Source organism: Salminus brasiliensis, chromosome 1 (assembly GCF_030463535.1).
Source record: "Salminus brasiliensis chromosome 1, fSalBra1.hap2, whole genome shotgun sequence".
In the NCBI taxonomy this organism is placed as follows: Eukaryota; Metazoa; Chordata; class Actinopteri; order Characiformes; family Bryconidae; genus Salminus; species Salminus brasiliensis.
The window spans coordinates 24,855,758-24,875,267 of NC_132878.1; the positions used below are offsets into that span (position 1 = coordinate 24,855,758).

General features: G+C 39.7%; 1 protein-coding gene across 5 annotated transcripts in view; it reads left to right on the forward strand.

Moving 5' to 3' along the window:
• The first annotated feature begins 2,959 nt into the window (after positions 1-2,959).
• The window catches only part of sptbn2 (spectrin, beta, non-erythrocytic 2), an 89,011-nt gene continuing 72,460 nt past the window's right edge, over positions 2,960-19,510 (forward strand). For 2 of the 5 annotated variants that reach the window (XM_072675360.1, XM_072675396.1), the window contains exons 1-2: positions 2,960-3,418; positions 17,395-17,449. The gene's annotated coding sequence lies outside the window, so the exon portion shown is untranslated. Of the gene's footprint in view, positions 3,419-3,535; positions 3,555-12,474; positions 12,553-17,394; positions 17,450-19,510 lie in introns of those variants that run through there. The other 3 variants (XM_072675378.1, XM_072675369.1, XM_072675387.1) reach the window with 3 other exon arrangements.

The window sequence follows — 19,510 nt, forward strand, 5'->3', positions numbered from 1 at the left end:
GGCTGTTGATTGGTGGGATAACATTTTAGCTTTGGATTTTGCATCATCTGGCCTTTCCCAACATATAGCTCTAATAAGCTAAATAAGGTCTGAGATCTTGAAAACCTTATCTCTTAGGGTGTCCAAACGTTTGGCATGGTGCTCCTTTTCACTCTACAATTGTCCAAAGTGAAAAATAACACACTAATCTTGCTTAAATGTTGAAAAGAATGTGTCAGATTCAACTTTCTGAAAAATGATCCCTTTTTTATTGGGTTTACAGCCACCTTAACCCAAACATATTCAATTTACCAATATGTTAATAATAATGGACCTCTGTGTCACCCTGATTGTTCTGTTACAATTTATGTCCAAATGTTTGTAGATGCCCACTCTAATGAATGCATTCAGCTAATTTAAGTGGTGCCCACTGCTGACACATATGTGCAAATGCACACACACGCATTGTCTAGTCCCTGTAAAGAAGTACTGCCAATAGAATAGGACTCTCTGAAGCAGATAAACATGAACCTATTGGCACCATGCCCAATGCCCAGTGTGGGCTAGAAGGGGTATAAAGCCTCCAGCATTGAGCTGTGGAGCAGTGAAACTGTGTTCTCTGGAATGATGGTGCTCCATACAATACTTTGGAGATGGGTTGGTGATCATCCAACTTCCTGACCTCACAAATTCTCTTGTCGTTGCATGCGAAAAAATCCTCGCACCAAAGCTCTACAATCTAGTAGAAATCCTTTCATGGACAGTAGACAGTGGATGTTTACTCCAACAAAAGCAGGATGAACCTCTGATTTCGGATAGAACAATGAAGTAGTAGGTGTCCTATTACTTTTGTCCTAATAGAGTATATTAGCTTTATTAGGGGAAAAACGGGGGTACAGTAACACTGCAGCTTGTACAAGAGAATCAAAAGTCAGGAACCACCTGAAACATCTTGTCATTACTAGATTACATCATTACTACATCACTTTCAGACAAAATAAGCGATCAATGATAGGCCGCTATGTCTTTAATTTAGCCGATCCTCAGAGCCAATCAGATCATTTACATGAGTTAAGGATTACAGCAGCACTGCGTCTGTCTCCTCTGTAACAGTTTCCCTGTTCCTCGTTTATCTGCTAGATGGAACTACAGAGCTCACTTGCGGCTGCAGCAGCCCATTAAAGCCAGTGTTGTACTGGTGGTTTTTACTGTATCTGACTAAAACTCAGATATTGGTAGAATGTGTAAACCTAACATGTCTTATGGAAGAAGCGTGGATAAGTAAAGACTTTTAAGATCACTAACTGGATCACCCTCTCAAGAGCACATTTACATACACTCAGCCCAGTACAGTGAGTATCAGAACACAGCAGAGCTAACACACTGCTAACCACACAAACCAGCAAACAGTGCAGACCACATTCAACTACCACCAAACGTACAGCAGCAGCAGTCAGAAAGCTAAAAGAATCACGTTTAAAGTGATGGGTATTTTAGCGCTAGATATACAAAGCAGCCCTTTTCGGTTGTGTTTCCACTCTGAGCTCCACAGTGCAGATCTGCACAGGAATTCTTGGGCTCTCTCAAGTTTCACAGCGTATTAAATGTAGTTGATTCCAAAAAGCTATGATCTTAAGAGATAGCGTACAGAACATTACAGAAGCCCTGCATGATGCATTACGAAGTTTTCCTGGAAAGGTTAATATCACCCAGACCTGCCCTTGATTGGCCGATTGAGCTAAAAGACGATCTGCAATCAGTATTGTCCCCGAAAACACCATCTCAGACCATTTTTAATCATTACCATTATGCATGAGACCAATAAATATACATGTGGCAAATGTTACCAACGCTAACATTAAGCACCTCATTGGGGTGGGTGCTGTCTGACTTTTGACTCCCCTTTTCTTTTAAGAAGGACGTTACGGAGGCACTGACTCAAGGTCCTGCACGGCTTTTGCCTTTCATGCCACTGTGACTTTGAACTCCAGCATGAACCAGTAAGCTCCAGTGCAGAATACTAATATACTAGCAGCCCACATCCTGAATTGCAAATGTTAGCAATCTGCTAAAGTTGTTTGGTACAGAAAACGGAGAACTCACAGTCCCAGGACAGTCTGTCAACCCCCCTCCCCATCTATTTCTCTCTCCACCTCTTTTTACTGCACTTGGTGGTAAATATTAATGTACATCCAGCAAACCAGTGTAGACTTTTGTCCGCATGCCAGATTATCGTTTTAAAATACAACATATAGAGAAAGAATATATTTCCTTATATACTAAGTGCACAAATTACTGTGCACAGTAATTATTGTCTGAATATATACGCAGAAATAATATACAATATACAGCATTTTAGAGACCATTATTATTATATGTATATATATATATATATATGCACACTAAAGTATTGGGACACCCCCCCTTTTTTTTTTTAGATACCGGGGTATTAAAAAGAGGCAATACTGTTTTTGTTGAAGTAAGTCGCCACTGTCCAGGGAGATACTACATTTTGGAGCATTGCTGTGAGAATTTGATTGCATTTAGCTGATCATCACCCCATCTCATCCCCAACTCCTCAACTCATCCCAAAAGTATTGAATGGAGAACAAACCATCTTTCTAGAGAACACAGTACCACTGCTTTACAGCTCAATGCTGGGGAGCTTTATACCCATCTATATATATATATATATATATATATATATATATATATATATATATATAGATTATAGTATATAAAGTAATCTAAGCATATAAAAAATACAAGTTGTATATTGTATTATTTAATTATTATTATGTTTTTTTTAAAACGATTAAAGTGTGTTAATACAGTCTTCATATTTAATGCTATTTATTAATGATTCGTCTCTGTTCAGATAAATAAGCTGGAAATCTGTTATGCGCGTGTGCGCCCCCGCAGGTTTAACCGCCCCCCTCCTCCAAGTGCGCGCGCTCCCATTCATTCTTTCTTCTAAGCGACACCGGTGGGTCTGACCGAGCGGCGGACAGACAGCAGGGACGGAGGGACGGACCGAGGGCGGCTGCGCGGAGGAGCTGGTGCTCCGATGCTGATTTGGAAGAAAATACAAAAAAATCATCATCATAATAATAATAATAATTAAAATAAATAGGTGCTTGTGTTTGGAGAGCGGGTCCGCTGCTGTACCGTTACCCGTGCCTGAGGAGGATTCGCCTGTGTGCTTCTGAACCTGCGCTGCTCTGGCAGCTCCGAGGGAGGAAAGCTGAAAAATAACAGACTCAACGATGCGGGATTTTAACTGTCGGGATTTTTAAAACAAAAACACCCAACCGTCACCTATGTGAAACCGGTCAGAGAAAAGCCGTTTTCCCTCGACTTTTACCCCGCTCTCACTGTAAACAGACGTTGAAGCGACTTGTTTTTTTTTTGCCTGACGAAAACAGAAGCCACACCGACGGTGAGTCTCGTCTCGTTTATCAATAAGGTAGGATAACTAGCATGCTAATTCACCGAAGCTAACGCCTGTATCGATGAAGGCGCCCCGGGCGTCGTGGTCACACACCCCTGTGTAAACATGAAGGAATCCAGCCACAGTAAGCAAGCTAGCTACTACCTTTGTTAACAGCATGGTTAGCTGGCCGTCTCACCATGCTGGCTGGCTGGCTGACTGACTGACTGAAAGGGGGGGGGGGTTGCCTTGCCTTGCCTTGCCTTTTGTCTCCCCTCAGCCACACGGCTAGCTTTGCTGTGTCACATTACTGCTTCGACCAGATCCACGTTATGAGGCGTTATGGCGGTTTCTCCGTGCTCAGTGAAATACATTAACGTTGCATAAAAAGCGTTGGTGGCTGGTGTTCAGAAATGCGCAACACGGCATCTTCTCTGTGGTATTTTTCTTTTTTTTGATTTGTCATTCGAGGTGCCTGGGGGAAGCCCTGCTAGCTGTTGAGCTGTCTGAGCGTCGGGGAGGCAGGGGAAGCATGTCAAACGTGTAGCTGTGTGGAGGAGCAGAGATGTTGCGCTGTCCAGCATGACTTGAGATCTCTGGGTCTTGAAAAAGACAGAGACAAAATTCTTCGATTTGTAGCCTGGTGAAAGGGCCAGAGTTGTGTGAGGAGCTAGCTAGCTAAAGAGCTTGTGGTTTCTGGACTCTGTTGATCTGTCTGAAGCACTGAGGAGGGATAAGTCCAGAACAATAAGAGATCAGAAGCTGTATCAGAGGCAGGGGATGCTCAGGTGTCCAGCAAGGCTCTTTTATGAGGCTCGTTTTCATAAGGAGGGAAAGCAGAATTGGGGAGGCTGTGTGAAGGGCTTGTAGGTGCCCAGTATTTAGCTGTCTTGGCCGTTATAAAAGGGGATAAATGTTAAATGTTTACATTTTTCAAGGATCAGTGATGTCCGTGAGTCTAGCCGGACTGGACTAAGAAATGTAATAAGGAAGTGGGATATAAGCATTTATATTTAAAGTGACATCCATTTGAATGATGATGTTTTGATGAACGGGTAGGTGAAATGTAGAGTTGGGAGTCTTGCCCAAGGACTCTTATTGGTATTGGTGTGTGTACTTGCCCAGCCAGGCACTCCAAACGTAGTCTTACCTACTGCACAGAACCAACTGCTACACAACACCAAACGGAACTGTCGGTTGTACGTCAGTAAAGGGACAAAGATGTCCAGGAATCCAGCAAGATTGGGGTGCGAAAAGTATGGCCTGCAGGCTAAAGTTGGCTAGTGAAGACATTTGTTTAAGCCCCCACTCCGTCCCTCCCCAGACAAAAGGCTTGGCCACCCCTGAGCAAGACGGCTGGACTATTTTGGTCTGCAAAAAGGGAAAAACCGAATTCTCTCCAGGGTGTCTAGCAACATTCTGAACTGTGCAAACCTTTAAAAAAGGGGAAAATCATAGCAAATTATAGCAAATTTGGAGCTTAAGGGTCCCCACTGTCCGAAGTAACGTTGACACCAGAGTAATGGTTGCTGGCTTTAATATCAAGGTATATATGTGTGGCAGATGGTGGAATTAAGTGACAAAAGGCAATATTCCTGATGAATTCACTGTCCAGGGAAAATGAAACTGCGCTGAGAGATGGCAGGATTTGATGGCGCTGCATCGTAGATGGATGGGGATTACTGTTAGATTTCGAGTCGCAATGCTAGCCAGAGTCATCAGTGTCAACTCCCAGTGTGTGTCCATGATTTAACCAGACAGGCAGCACCCCCCCCCCTCCCAAACATGAATAGCTGGTGTGGGTTGGGGATTTTATTTTGTAATGACGACTGGTACCTGTACCGTCTTTAGACGGTCACTGAGTTTAAAGGGCTGTTTCTGGGTCAGTCTCTTGTGGCTAAGTAGTATGGTCAGATATAAATCTGATCCAGGATCAGTGCTTTCACTACACGTTGCTTTGGGACCTTTTAGAGCAGGACTGCTGATTCAGAAACAGCTTTTGACTTTGACACTAAAAATGCAAAGTGTGGACATAAAACTAGCATTGCAAATATAAAATGCAATATAATATAACATTTTACAGTTGAAATATGCTTTGGAAAATAAAAATAAATGCCCTGGTAAACTAGTAATGTGACTTGTGACTTTTATTATTTTAAGCCAAATACTTTTGATGGTTTATGTGATTACCTTGACTCATCAGAATGGCAAGAAAATATAAGTGGCAATGAATGATATTTTGTTATCATGACGCATATTATTATTGTTATAAACCAATATTTCCATTATATCAGTGATTGAACAAAGTGCTAAGATGAGACTGGGACTGTGATTGATCAGGATGCTCTCAGCCCACACATTGTGATTGCTTCGATAATGGCATCAGAATGCTACACAGAGACCAGAGCTGCACAGTAGAGAAATAAAACACCCATAGAAACTGAGGCTAAGCCTAGATTAAATAGGTCCTTTACTAGGGATTCACAATGATGTCACTGTTTATTTTAAAGCTTAATCTGTGTCCAAGAAACAGATGTTTAGTGATGTGTTCAAGGTCCTACTTGCATACTGCTAGCCTTGGTGGTGTCATTATTGCCAAGGCCAAAGTTGCAACAATGATTAACAAAGATTGTAGTGCAGCCTACAGTAAGCCTGGGCAATGGCGTGAATGTAATTCGATATTGGCAGTAATCCCGGTACTGGGAAAGAGAATGAGGACTAGAGAGGACTAATTTCATTTCACAGTTTTCTTATATGTGTATAACATTTGGAGCTACATGTGAGATTTTATTCCATGTAAAGAAGTGTTATGTGAGGATTGGCATTTCTTGCTCCTGGGCTGTTTCCACAGTTAGGAAGTGTAATTCACATTTTGAGCCTGCACTAAAGAAGATGCTTTTCACATGCATTTCTGGGTAAGCTGTGGAACGTCATCATGATGTTAAGGTGAAATGCTACATAATGCTGCTGTTAAAACAATTGATTATTACCAGACCACATCAGTAAGTTGCAGAGGGATTTACAACCATCTCTGCTTGGTGTTTGTGTTTGAACAAGTCTGTGTATTACTTTAAAGCAGTAACTACTGGGAACATTATTTAACCCCTGTTTGTTTGTTTTTTTACATTTTGAACAATTATTCTGTAAGTAAAAAGGTCACGTGACTGGAACAAATAATAGCCACTGTAAAGTATGCAATACTTTCCAACTGAATTTGCGTTGCAATAATATTGTTTATTGCGTTAATTCTGCAGATGATAATTTATATTATTGCGGTGCCTCCAAGAGATTTTTTTAAAGGCAAATGCCTAAACTATAAAAAGTGGACTTTGCCTCCTGTTCATTTTAGAATGAGACATTAAAATCAGTCATTGAACAGCATAGATAAGAAATGTATTATGGAAATATAAAGCATTTAATAAATGCTTGTTGAATGTATGAATTCTCATGTAGAAATGTGTGTAGACCCAGTGAAGTAACTGTGCATTCAATAATAATTAAGGTGAATTATAGGTATTGAAATATATGGCATGGTCTGTGGACCAGAATCAAGCAGACCCAGTGCAGTATGGCATCCTGTGAAGGGTGTAGCCATGGGGCAGTGTTCAATATTATTGAATTTCTCAGTATTGAATCTATATTGCTGGCTTATTGGGTGGGGAATGGGTTTACAGTAATTGCAGTTAGCCTATAGTACAGAAGCTTAGATTTTCCAAGTGTGTTAATGTAACTTGTAACTGGGGTAAAATTACTTTTCAGTAAAAGAAGTATTATCTTTTTTTTTTCTCATGTGAAATATTATCATTGCTGTTTTCATGGCTGACCAGTTTGGGCCACTGGAAACGTCATTATCTTTATTGCAGCATGTTGGCTGCTGGACCTGCAATTGCAAATCTGCAATCAGTAATTGATTTCTTTTCATTTCAGGTTGCCAGTTTTTTTATTTATTTGTTTTGTGCGGCCCTTCAGAGGGTTTTTTCCCCCATCGTAATATAATTTTATTGCAATGGCCTTATTCAGAGTTGGATTAAGATCCACTGGTGCACCTGGACATTAGAGTTATAATGCTTCATCTTTACTGTTTACTCTGTTCATTGTTAACAAAATAACCTAATTGACTAGTTGGTGGAGGAACAGCTATACCCATATTAAATATGTGAAATCCCAGTAACTGATTTTAACCTTGTCTTGACAAAGGCACAGTTATTTGTTAGTTTAATCATCTAAGACGTCCCTTAAACTTGACTTGAGATGTAAGTCTTTCCGATCAGTTTGCTTCTGATCAACAGCTATCGATTCAATCACTTTATTTCCCTTTCTCTCTTAGGCTCTCTCTCATACCATGCATGTTGCTCCTGTAGGCCTCTGTTGGACAGTAATGTTTTCCTGCATCTGAGTCTATCAGCAGTTAGCCCTGTGTGATTTTTCTATTTCTGGAGAATGCTGCTTTGGGGCTAAACTAGATTGGCCTTTATGTGGAAAGGTGAAGGGATGACAACAAGTATGAGCTTATAGGAAATCTGACCAGGAACATGAATAGATTTTTTTTTCTTTTTTTATCACTTCAATTCAATATCAATTTGTATCTGCTAGGTAACTGACTTTGGATAGATATATTGATGGGTGGACAAATACATGAATTCCCTTGCTGTTATGGGTTTCTGGTTCTTTTCTTGACCTTATTTTATTTTATCTATTGTATTTTATATCCTTTCTATCAAAGTCTAGCAGTTTTTTCAATTATAGATAACTGAGTATGCAGTTAGTAGGGCTATCTTTTATATGTATATGAACTGCCAGTACAGTATGAATCATGATAGAGGTTACATTTCAATATGTTACAGTACTGTACACAAGACGAGATAACGTTCTCACAATTTTTTTTATATCAAATTTGAAGCTGGCATAGTATTTAAAAAATACGCCATCATAAGATCTGAGTAAAAGGTGCATATTATTCTTTCTCTGATGCAACTGATCCAACATCAGCCAACATTCAGCAAATTACATGACGCATGACGCAAACAAGAACATTCAGCATACTGCAGTATGGTTATGGTTAAGATATTATTTATGTTTATTATTATTATTATTATTATTATTATTTATATATTATTTATTATTATTATATATTTTTGATGGTGATGAGGACCATTATCACAGTTTTGGTCATTTTGGTCTCTTACTAATAAAATCATTGCCAGCACTACTACAGTGTACTATACAAAATATCGCCATGTAAATGTTGCCCTGGCAATTTTAGGAAGACTGCTTATTGGAATTATTATAATCCAAAATTACATGATTATTATTGGATTTTATACTGCAGTAATTTGTAGAACAGCAGGAACTGTGCTATTACTAGTTCAACATTGCGGGATTGGGAAACAAAAGCAGTGATGGATGGACAGACGTGTAGATGGACAGATGGACGGATGAGTTGTGCGGTCACTGCACTGTAAGGAATGTGATGGTGGCCCCCCATATTGCTGACTGTCCTAATCCTCCTCATGTGCCCTGCCCTCTGCCCTGCTGTCCGAGCAGCCCGCATTGTCCCGGTGCTCGGGACGGGCCGGCTCACTAAGCCTAGTCATCATACCCACTACCGGTGCTTTTGTTCACGCGACAGCCCTCACATTCCAACCTAGCACTCCACAGTCATGTGGGGATGAGCCCCCAGACGGAGCTGCGTCAGCCCCCATAGACGGCTAGGGTCTGATCCTTATCAAATTGTGGTGTCTGCCAGGACCATGAAATGGTGATATTGATGATTATAGAAAGCATGCACTTTTTATGTACATTTGATCTAAAAGTACTGGCTTGAAGTTTGAATGGTCTGTGTATTAGGTGATAATGAGTGCCTTTTACACTGTAGCTGGAGATGAAGTCTAGCCGATCACTAAAAGCGCACATTGTTTAAGTGTTGAAACTAATGGAGAGTGGAAAATGTTCCAGTGGGAATGTGACCTCAATGTATACCCTCTATAGGTAGTATTGATATGGAATGATATGATTAGATATGTTGATATTGTCAACATGATGGCATAGTATGGCATATGACATTGGCTATATATTTAGGGTTGTCCTAGGATTTATAGTTGTTGATGAATGGTGTCATCCCTATCTTTTTTCCAGTAAGAATGAGATTAAGCAGATTCAAGGCAGTGGTGGCTCAGAGGTTAGAGCACCGGACTATGTATGACAGGGTTGAGGTTTCGATACCTGGATTTGGCATCTGCCACTGTTGGGCCCCTAAGCAAGGTCCTTTACCTTCTTCTCTCTAGGCTCTGGGCATATGTGTTCACTATATCACCGTGTGAGTCCGCTCATTGGTGTTTACATGGCTAAGTCAGATGTAAGATTGTGATCTGTGGCCTTTATCATTGTTTGATTGTTTGAGCACTGGATTCCTGGCGAACAACTCCTTTTTGCATACAGTTCTTAACTTTTCCAAGTCATTTTGACAAACCTGACACAATACATAGAATATCATACCAAATTCAAATTGTTTCAGAGAATTGAAAAACAGCAAAAATGGAGATATGAGGTTTATGCAAGAATGACCGTATGCAGTAAGATCAGTGTTGCAGATGCTTTTTTCAACAGACCATAAGGAAATGTGCTTTTCTGTACCATCAAATTTGTGAAATTCTTGGCTGTTTGGACATGTTTTGAACCCATGTTGTTTTGTGCTGTTCCAGTAAGGTCTTTTTGCATGGCTTACCAGATCTAGTCAGCTCGTCTGGGAAAGCAAGTTGAAGACTGTGATTTCAGCTAAGACACAGCTTTAATTAACATAGCAAAGCCCCTGTCATTAATGCATGCATGCATATGTACCCGTTTATCTTGGGCGCAGACATGTTGTGGGTGTAATTTTAATGTGTGTTTGTGTGTGTGTATAATGAGGACCACTTGGTCAGTGTATTTAGTTTGTGCTCCGAATGATGCTCCAACTGCCTGAGTTTTGAGTAGGTCTTCCTTGTACCGCCACAACAGATGAACATAATCTGTGTTTTTCACTTCACCAGTCAGTGATTCTCTTATGACTGATAATATTTATAAAACACAGAAATGCCAATCAAAGAGAAATTGAACATTTCTTTATTGAAGATTGCAAATAAGGTTGAGATGTTTTAGTTTAATAGCCCAGCGTTTCACACACTGCTTCTCTGGGGTTGAGTTTGAAACACAGATGAAATCTAAATATCAGTTCAATGTGCTGAATATTTTTTTTAAGCAATTCTTTGTCAATATGGGTATGATTTCTTTCATTGTGCTCGACAAGTGTTTTAAGCATTGTGAGACTGCACTTTGTATCAGTATTTAAGTGGAAAGTTGGGCATTGTGCCAACCGTAGTATTGATGAATGTGACCTCGACCAAGCTGCAGTAAATACCAGTCATTTTTTAGAAGTTTATGTATTGTGTTGGGCCCTTTTTTTTGGAAGAACACCTTGATGATGATAATGGGTTTCTTAATTCCTGACATGAAGGAGTGGTTTAACTGTCTGAAGCTGATTGACTTTTTTCCCTCCTAGACCTAATGCTTCTTTTTACTGGAAAGCATTTAGAGGCTTCTATAGCTTGCACTGTCCATCAGTTGAGTCCACCGTCTATCATTTAGTGTCCTGTCATATCAAACCACATGAGCAGGAGCAGGCTGCAGTAATACCGAGAGCACATTTCCATCCACCTTCTTTTATTATGATACTTTGAAGCTTTAGTTTTGCATGCTCATAAAACGTTCTAATCAGGAGTCGCAGCAGCTGGCCAGTTTTCAGCACATTACCAGCAAAAGCTTTTGAATAACAGCAACATTGTGCAACATTGTTTTAGCAGTCTGTGCTCAAGTCTATCACAACCTCAGCTTTACATAAAACTCTAGAGGAGAGCCCATTACATGGGATGAAGAGATTTGCTGCTTACGCTTTAGAGTGTCTGGAAAGTTGCCTAATGTGTGCCACCAGTGCAGAGTTCAGGGACTTGAGTATGTATTTGACACTGCAAAAGTTGTGCTTTCTACTATACTGATCTTACTCTTGCCACAAGCTACTATGGTGGTCTTGATGCAACAGTAGGATATGCTCCTATTCAGTTTGATATAGCTGTAGTTGTTAGTTTATCAGAAAGTAATCATAATTATTAGATTATTAAATATTTCGTGCTTTGGCTCTAACTGATAATTATGCATGTTTGTTAACCACCATGGATAATGTTGATTCTTACGAGCAGTTTTTTCAGTATCTCATCATCTCCAGGCTCTGTGAACATTATGTCCCTGGCATGTACTATTATGTGCGGAAAGCTGATCAGGGTGAGGGAGTTTAATGAGGCCTAATGAGTCTGAGCACCATTGGTATAAGGAACTGTTGTTCCGAGACGCAAATGCATTTTAATCAGTATTTTGGAAAATAAGAAAGTAAAAGTCTGCAGAGAGCTAAATGTCCTGTCATTACACCATGACACACCATAAAACTGTGACACTGTAACAACTTAACCTAATTAACCTTACTTGGCCAATATTTTTCTGTTGTTTTTCTGTATATATAATATTTGTCCATTGCTTCATTTTTTTTTTTACTGTTCTAAATAATGTAACATTTCTCATTAAGCTTTGTTATTTTTCATGTGTTTTCAGTTGATTTTAATTAGACTTTTTCGCTTTGTCTCTCCCTACGTCATGATGCTCTGTGTTTGCGTACTCTGTTCCATTGGAAACAAGGGCCACATTCAGTGTGCTTCCGAATGAAAATAGGGATTGATTGATTTGAGTGTCCAGAGGCTTGAAGTTGCTCTGTCAATCATTGCAGCCAACCATCTGTTCATCACTTATTTGTGGGCAGTCATATGAAACTGCATGTCATTATAAGAACTTATTTACATCCACATCATTTTATTGGGACGTGTTAGTTTTGCATGGTCGTAAAACATTCATGAGTCCTAATCAGGGGTCACATACTAGAGAACAGTATCAAGAGGGGCTTTTTAATAACAGCAACATTTGAGAGCATGTAAGCAATGCTTTGTGTTATTTGTATTGATACCAAGCTAATGTTTTTAGCAGGATGTCTACCTGTGCCTTTTGGATATGGCCTTTTGTCTCCATCACAGCTGTTGATCAGGAGCTGATTGCACCAGCTGCATGTAAGTTTAAACTTAACTAAGTGGTTAACTAGATTTTGCAGAGTTTAGTGGTTACTAAATACTTACACCTCTAGGTAGGTGTGGAGTAAACCAACAGGAACCACATGGAGAGTACAAAGAGGGATAATGACAGGAGCTGAAAAAGAAAAGGCTGTTTAATTATTCAGGACTGTGACTACTTCTACGTAGCTAATATAAATATGAAAAGCTGTATGCTGTGGTTTTACCTTTCGCTCTAATCATGGTGCTAATTTTAATGTTTGTCTCCAACTGAAAGCTAACTCCTGGGATTGGTTGGTTGGTCAGAAACAGTCAGTTAATACTAGCTGCACATTTCATATTTAGCTGTTGTGAGTAAATATACAAAGCATCTTTCGCTGTTATTTGATTGTATTCAGGGTAATTGTAAAAACACTGTTCTCTTCTCTTCTTCTTTTTCCCGTATATTGTAAAAGGTCTCTGTAGGCTCCCTCTGCGTTTCCATGGCAGCTTGTTTATTGATTGGTTCTGAATGTTTTTATGAATGTTACATGAAACCCCGGAGAAATGCCTGCTGCATAGGATGGAAACATTTCCTACTTAAACCTTGGAACCCTAATTTAATTCTACACACTTTTCATAGGTAATTTAATTACGTATTTATTTATTTTATTTAGTTTTTATTTTTACACATTAAAAAGTGTTCATAAAAGACAGTCACACAGTACATGGTCGTTTTCAAGCTGCATGTACAGGCCAGATGTGGGTTCAGATAACTTCATTCAGTTTACTTCATTTCTTCATTAACTTCATTTAAAATGGTCAAGACATTAATTTTTATAACTGATTATCAAATTGTGGCTTTTTATTATTGATTTATAGGCATGGTGACAGCCAAGCAGACCGATTTGACAAAGGACATCTGTACAGATATCAAATGGGAAGTTAATATTTATGACGTGGTTGGTGTGGCACAACAGATAACACCACTACCGGCCAGTAAGCTACCACATCATGTGAGAGACTAGGGTTCGATTCCTGGTCTGGGTGACTGTGCTGCGCTACACCAATAAGAGTCCTTAGGCAAGACTTCTAACACTACATTGGCCCACCTCTGTAATGCAAGTAACCTTGTAAGTCACTCTGGATAAGAGCGTCAGCTAAATGCCATTAATGTAAATGTAATGTAAATGTGACATGTGGGGCTCCAAAACCAGCATAAACTTAGTTAACTACAAAGTTAACTGTGCAGCAGGGCTTATGAGGTTTGTTCATTCAAGGGAGACGGTAAAACCTCTTCCCATCCAAACATTTGAAAGATGACATATCTCTTCCTGTCTACTTTTGTCAATCAGTAGCTAATGAAATTACCACAAATTTTAGCAGGTAAGCCCCTGTCAGACATTCACCCAGACCTTTTGTGGACACTAACCGGAGGAGCTGTATGTGTGAACGCAAATGTTCCTATCAGTTGTACCAGACATTACCCAGACTTTATCCTGCAGACCCCCTAATACCTTTACCCTAAGTCTGGGTAATGTCAGAGTAATTTTCCAGAGAATTGACAGTGGGCCATGCAGAACCCTGCAGAACATTTCTTGTAGTGAGAACATGTCTGACACACAATCCCCACCTGTGCACTACATGTGCGAAAAGGCAACTACGCATAATGTCTGCACCGTATGTGAACGACTGTAGCTAGAAGTACTCTATCCAGTGTCAGGGTTTCACCATTTCGTGCGCTAGTTAGTTCATTTTCTAAGATATGTGAACTGCATATTGAAATTCTATTGAAAGTGTTGTGCCTGCTGTGTATAGTTTTAAATTAAAAAAATATGGAATATTATGTGTATGTCATGCGATGTGGAGTGAGATACGTTCATGTTGCGTGTGGTGTGTCATAGGCATTATACAATCGTTCCCCACTTCTCATTGTTGCCCTCCTCCTTCTCTTTTTATCCATCCTATTGTCCACACACAGCAGCAGCAGAATTCTCATATTTTCACATGTTCCTAGTTTATCGTGTTAGTGTGTTTCAAATCTGTGTGTGTGTGTGTCTTGGCAGTCATCTCTCGGCAGATAGTGACTCGTTTAAGTCCTGGTTTCTAGCCCTGCTGTGGAGTTGGCCTATATATAGCCTTGCTTCCTCCTCCTCCTCCTCCTCTTTCAAGCTGCCTGCTTTTGGGCTATATCGCTCCCTGTCCTCTCCCAGAATCTCTGCAGCTTCTCAGGTTCTCGAATTTAATTTTAGCAACTGGATTAAACGTTTTCCATGCAAAAGCAATGCTGGATACACTTCATCTACGTGTTTCTAATAGAGATGACACCAATCAGACACCCTGTAACAAATTGAACCTCACTGAACATCACTGAATTGCTCCTGGCATTACATAAAGAATGTACAGTGTGCCAAGTAAGCAGTAACCATAGAAACATTTTTGATCTTGGCCATAGTAAGTAAAGTGCTTCAGTTAAACAAAGCTATTGTACAAGCTATAGTTTTAACCTGTAGTATTGGCTAGACTGTGATACTCAACACACCCTTTGAAAGACTGCGTTTTAGTCTAACAAGGTGCAGTTTCATCAGAGACGTTTTAGATCAGAGCAGCTCTGGTTTTGCAAGCTCTCGCTGCGATTTCACATTTTCCCGCTTTCACACTGTGATCCCGTGATTTGTTTGATACTTGTACAGCTGTTTTAGTGCGTTCTTAGTCTCAGCACCTTCACAGCTCGCGCTAAAGGTTGCCATGCTGTTCGCTCATACTCGTCATGCTGGATTTGGATGTCCAGGACTTAAAACATCTGTGGGAAGTCACGATGCTCATTAAGTTTGTCAGAAATTACTGAATCAGAAAATAAAAAGGAGCACTGTGTATATGTGCACTATGCATTATATCTGAGCAAGATTAGTACTGAACGTTTGCCTTATGTGGTCACGTGGTCACCCTCCATTCACAGTGTGAGTCCGAGTGGTCGAAGAAACTGACTGTTTTCAGTTTGGGAAGAAGAAAAGTTAACAACAATTTGATTTCATTTTTATTTTGCAATTCAGAAAGTACTGAGTATCTGGTGGAGAATCTCTGATGGATATGTGCGCTCAGAGGTGCGTAGGAACGTCCCAAACCTAGCCCAATTTTCAACGTGAGGCGACATCTGCTTGAAAAAGCAAGGAGATGTGTATCCAGACTAAAATTATCAAGTTCAATGAAAACAATAGATAATTTGGCTTGTATTTCTTTTCTCAGAAGACAAGAGAGGTAAAAACAGATATGGCCGATCAGAAGGATCCTGTCTGAAAAGGGCTGAAGGCAGAAGTCCCTGAAATATGACCCCCCCGCACATTACTGCTATTGCTACAAATGGCCTGGAAAATGGAAAGTCTTATCACTCATGCACATACACACGCACTCGCACTCACATTTCGAAGGCTGAAGACTCTCCACAACGAGGTGCTGTTAGTACCTAAAGATCTTCTGATGCTTCACATCTGTTATACTGCATGTCCTTGTTTTTTAATGACAGTGTTGTGGAAATGTAGGTAATTACTTTGATTTACAGTTACTGATACTCAAAAAAAGAGAATGTGACATTGCGCTTTTGTCTCTGGCCATGTACCTAATGTATTTTTGTACTAGGTTTCAGATATCAGCAATTCACAGCATTGGTCGATATGTCTGAGCCACAGTGATACACTGACTCAGCCTTTTCCTCTCAGTGTTGTTACATTTTACATTGAGGTACATCATTTGTAGGTATCTTATGTTGCTCACATTTATAGGTAACAATATTTTTTTATATGTATATATAACAGTTGTGTTACATATTTGTTGTCCAAGCATTTTTTCCACAATTTGGATTTGTAGAAGATTGTAGAAGGTTCTCTGTGCCATTAAATCAACCCTTTCAAGACACATTTTCTGTGACCTGACATCGCTTTGACTATGTCCGGATCTTTTTGCTGGCACTAGGACAAACTGTCAACTTTGATCCTTGATCCTCAGGGGAGTCAATGGACGTGTGCAGTAGGCCATTGCAAAGCAGACGGGCCTTGCTAGCTGTGCTTTCTGCTGACCTGTCAAACTGGCAGAACCTATTCACAGCCTTCTGTAGAGCAATTAAGTAAAATTCAATTGACTTGCATTCCTGGATCACCCAATCAGGGATATGAGTTTTTGTTTTGTTTTGTTTTAAGCCCCTTTTGATGGGCATTTAAGGTAGTTACCTATAAAGCCGTATTTTCTGTCCATTCCTGGCTGTTTTAGAGAAACAAGATTTTTTGCAACATGGCATTTTGTTTATACCCTGAAGCCCTTTCAGACTGTGGTGCAACTGAGGGACAATTTGACCATAATAGTTACTTGACAGACATGGTGTTGATTTCTGCACTTCAGTTCCTGAGGATCCTTCCACATGCCCTTTACATCACAAAACTTAATAATAAATGTTCCACACATTTATTCCCATTGAACAGTGGTTCCCAGACCCAATGTTGGGTCAACATTTGGGATGGATCTCATTAGTAAGGATCTTATACTTGCCTACGGAGTTGAAAAAGATGGGATAGGTCAGGAAAATGAAAGACGTGAGGATTGGAGTTCAGTTGCATTTTCAGGGGGATTTTAGTTTGAAATGAGCACCTACAAAGCACCAACAGACCATCTTCTGGGCCCTGCGCTGTTATGGAGTCTGATATTATGAACTGAGCATTGAACTATTCAGATACAGACAGGTATAGCTGTATAGATACAGACACATGAGGGTATGTGGAGAAGAGTGTGCACATCTACTTAGTCTTGATGCTGTAAGTTTGCTTTAGTGAAAATAATGTCACTCATAGGATGAATGGGTTTTTTTTATTGCAGAGAGGAAGGGGCAGAAAGAGAGGCTGAAGGAGAGGAGGCATCTCGCTTAAGCAAGGTGAGCAACAGTTCCTGGAACATGCAGGTGTAGTTGTGTGATTTTAGTGTTTACCCACGCATTAGGGCTGTGTGCTGGCACAAACCTGGCTATATACTGTGATATATTGTGATCTTGTTTTTTTTTTTTTTTTTTTATACAATTTTGCATAAATCGTGGGGGGGGGGGGGGGGGGTCTAAAGACAGTGTACAACACTTATCTTGAGGTTTAAACAATAAAGCTTTTAATTATACATCGATACTTTTTGTTTTTGAGAAGTGATACAGTATTACAGAATTATACATATTATAATTCTACATATTGAATTTTCTTACACTCTAATATGCATGCTGCTACACTGCAAAGTTTTATACAGTGCTAGGGTGACTAGGGTATAAACTCATATTACCTAACTTGAGATGCAAACACAGAAATGCTCGATGGAGAATGGAGCTTGATAGATTTTGGGGCTGTGGATCTGGTCGGACAGAATGTTTGCACGCAGTATATTGCACTATATTGTATATTATTTATGAAATATCAGACAGTGTTCAACCACAGCTGTTCATGAATATTGCTGTGTGTGGTGGCATCTGGCTAGGCTGTGGGTAAGAAAGAAAGGAAGTTTGTGTAGCAGTGGTATTGGCCTTCACTAGAGTGTGTGTTGTGTTTAGCAGGAATGGAGTGTTAACTGATCAAATGTACTGATTAGCTCGGGTCACACTTAACAGAGTTATTGACCAGTTAGAGCCAGCGTGTCGTAACGAGCTCACATGGCCTTCTGCGGGATGAGTGTGGGAGATTATAGGTTAAACGCACAGATTATTCAGTTGGAGTATGAGTGAAGCATTTGGCTTTTATTTATTTATTTTGTACTGTACGTAGGAGTATAACTCACAAAGCACTTGCTCTCTCTCTCTGTGTGTGTGTGTGTGTGTGTGTGTGTGTGTGTGTGTGTGTGAGAGAGTGCATGATAGGAGTTCAAAAGCATGTGGGAGTGGGCTGCGTTTGCTGGTTTGTGTGTGGAGGAGTGTAACGGATGATCTATTTTTATGTATGAAGTCTTCTCTACTTTGAGTTTAAAAAGGCCTAAAAAAACACTACGCAGAAGTCACGGTTGGGTTCACACATGGTTTGGACGTCACTGTTTGGTACAATTTTGGTACAATAAGAGAAAAAACAGACTAAACCCCACAAAAGCTCAAGGTTGGTCTTCTTTTGACTCATTTTGAATGGACAGTCATGCAAGTTACATTTAGTATCACCTAGTGACATATAGGCCTACCTGAGGTGGTGGTCATAGCTTGCAGTGTGTAAACATTAGCATCTTTGATATGCTGAACATACTTCACAACACCCACACCATCCTCATCTCATTTATAATCCTATTTCATAATTTACAATAACATGGAAACATATAAGACTGTTTACCTTCAGTTGTTTGACTGCAAACAGAATGAAAACGACTATTAAGCCATTACAAATACCATGCTATTCAAAACGTGTGTATATATATATATATATATATATATATATATATATATATATATATATATTATTAAAATACATAAAATGTTAAAATACAATTTGCAATAATTAAATAAATACAAAATGTACATACACCTTTATTAAAAATGTACATAATATTTATTATTGTTAATAATAATAATAATAATAATAATAATTCAGTGCTGCTGAACATGGCAAAAGGCATCTTAACTTCCTTCCTGTGATAATGATTGAAACAATTAAAAGCATTGAAAGGTTTTATTTGACAGAACTAATTGGATTGATAATGGGTACACAGTTCAATGGGAAAGTCCAATGAGCTCAGTGCAGACAGACTGAAAACTGTGGTCGGTTAGGAATCTCGTGCAGCATTCTCCTGCTCAGGCCACTATTGCAAAAAACTATTCACTGATAATATATTGTGCAGCCCTAGTGCTGCAGCTGGGGCACCAACATTAAAGACCCTGCAGAGGAGGACAGAAAACACACATGTGCGCACACACACACACACACACACACACACACACACACACAGCGTAATGACAGCATAATTCCCCAGAGGCATTGGATCT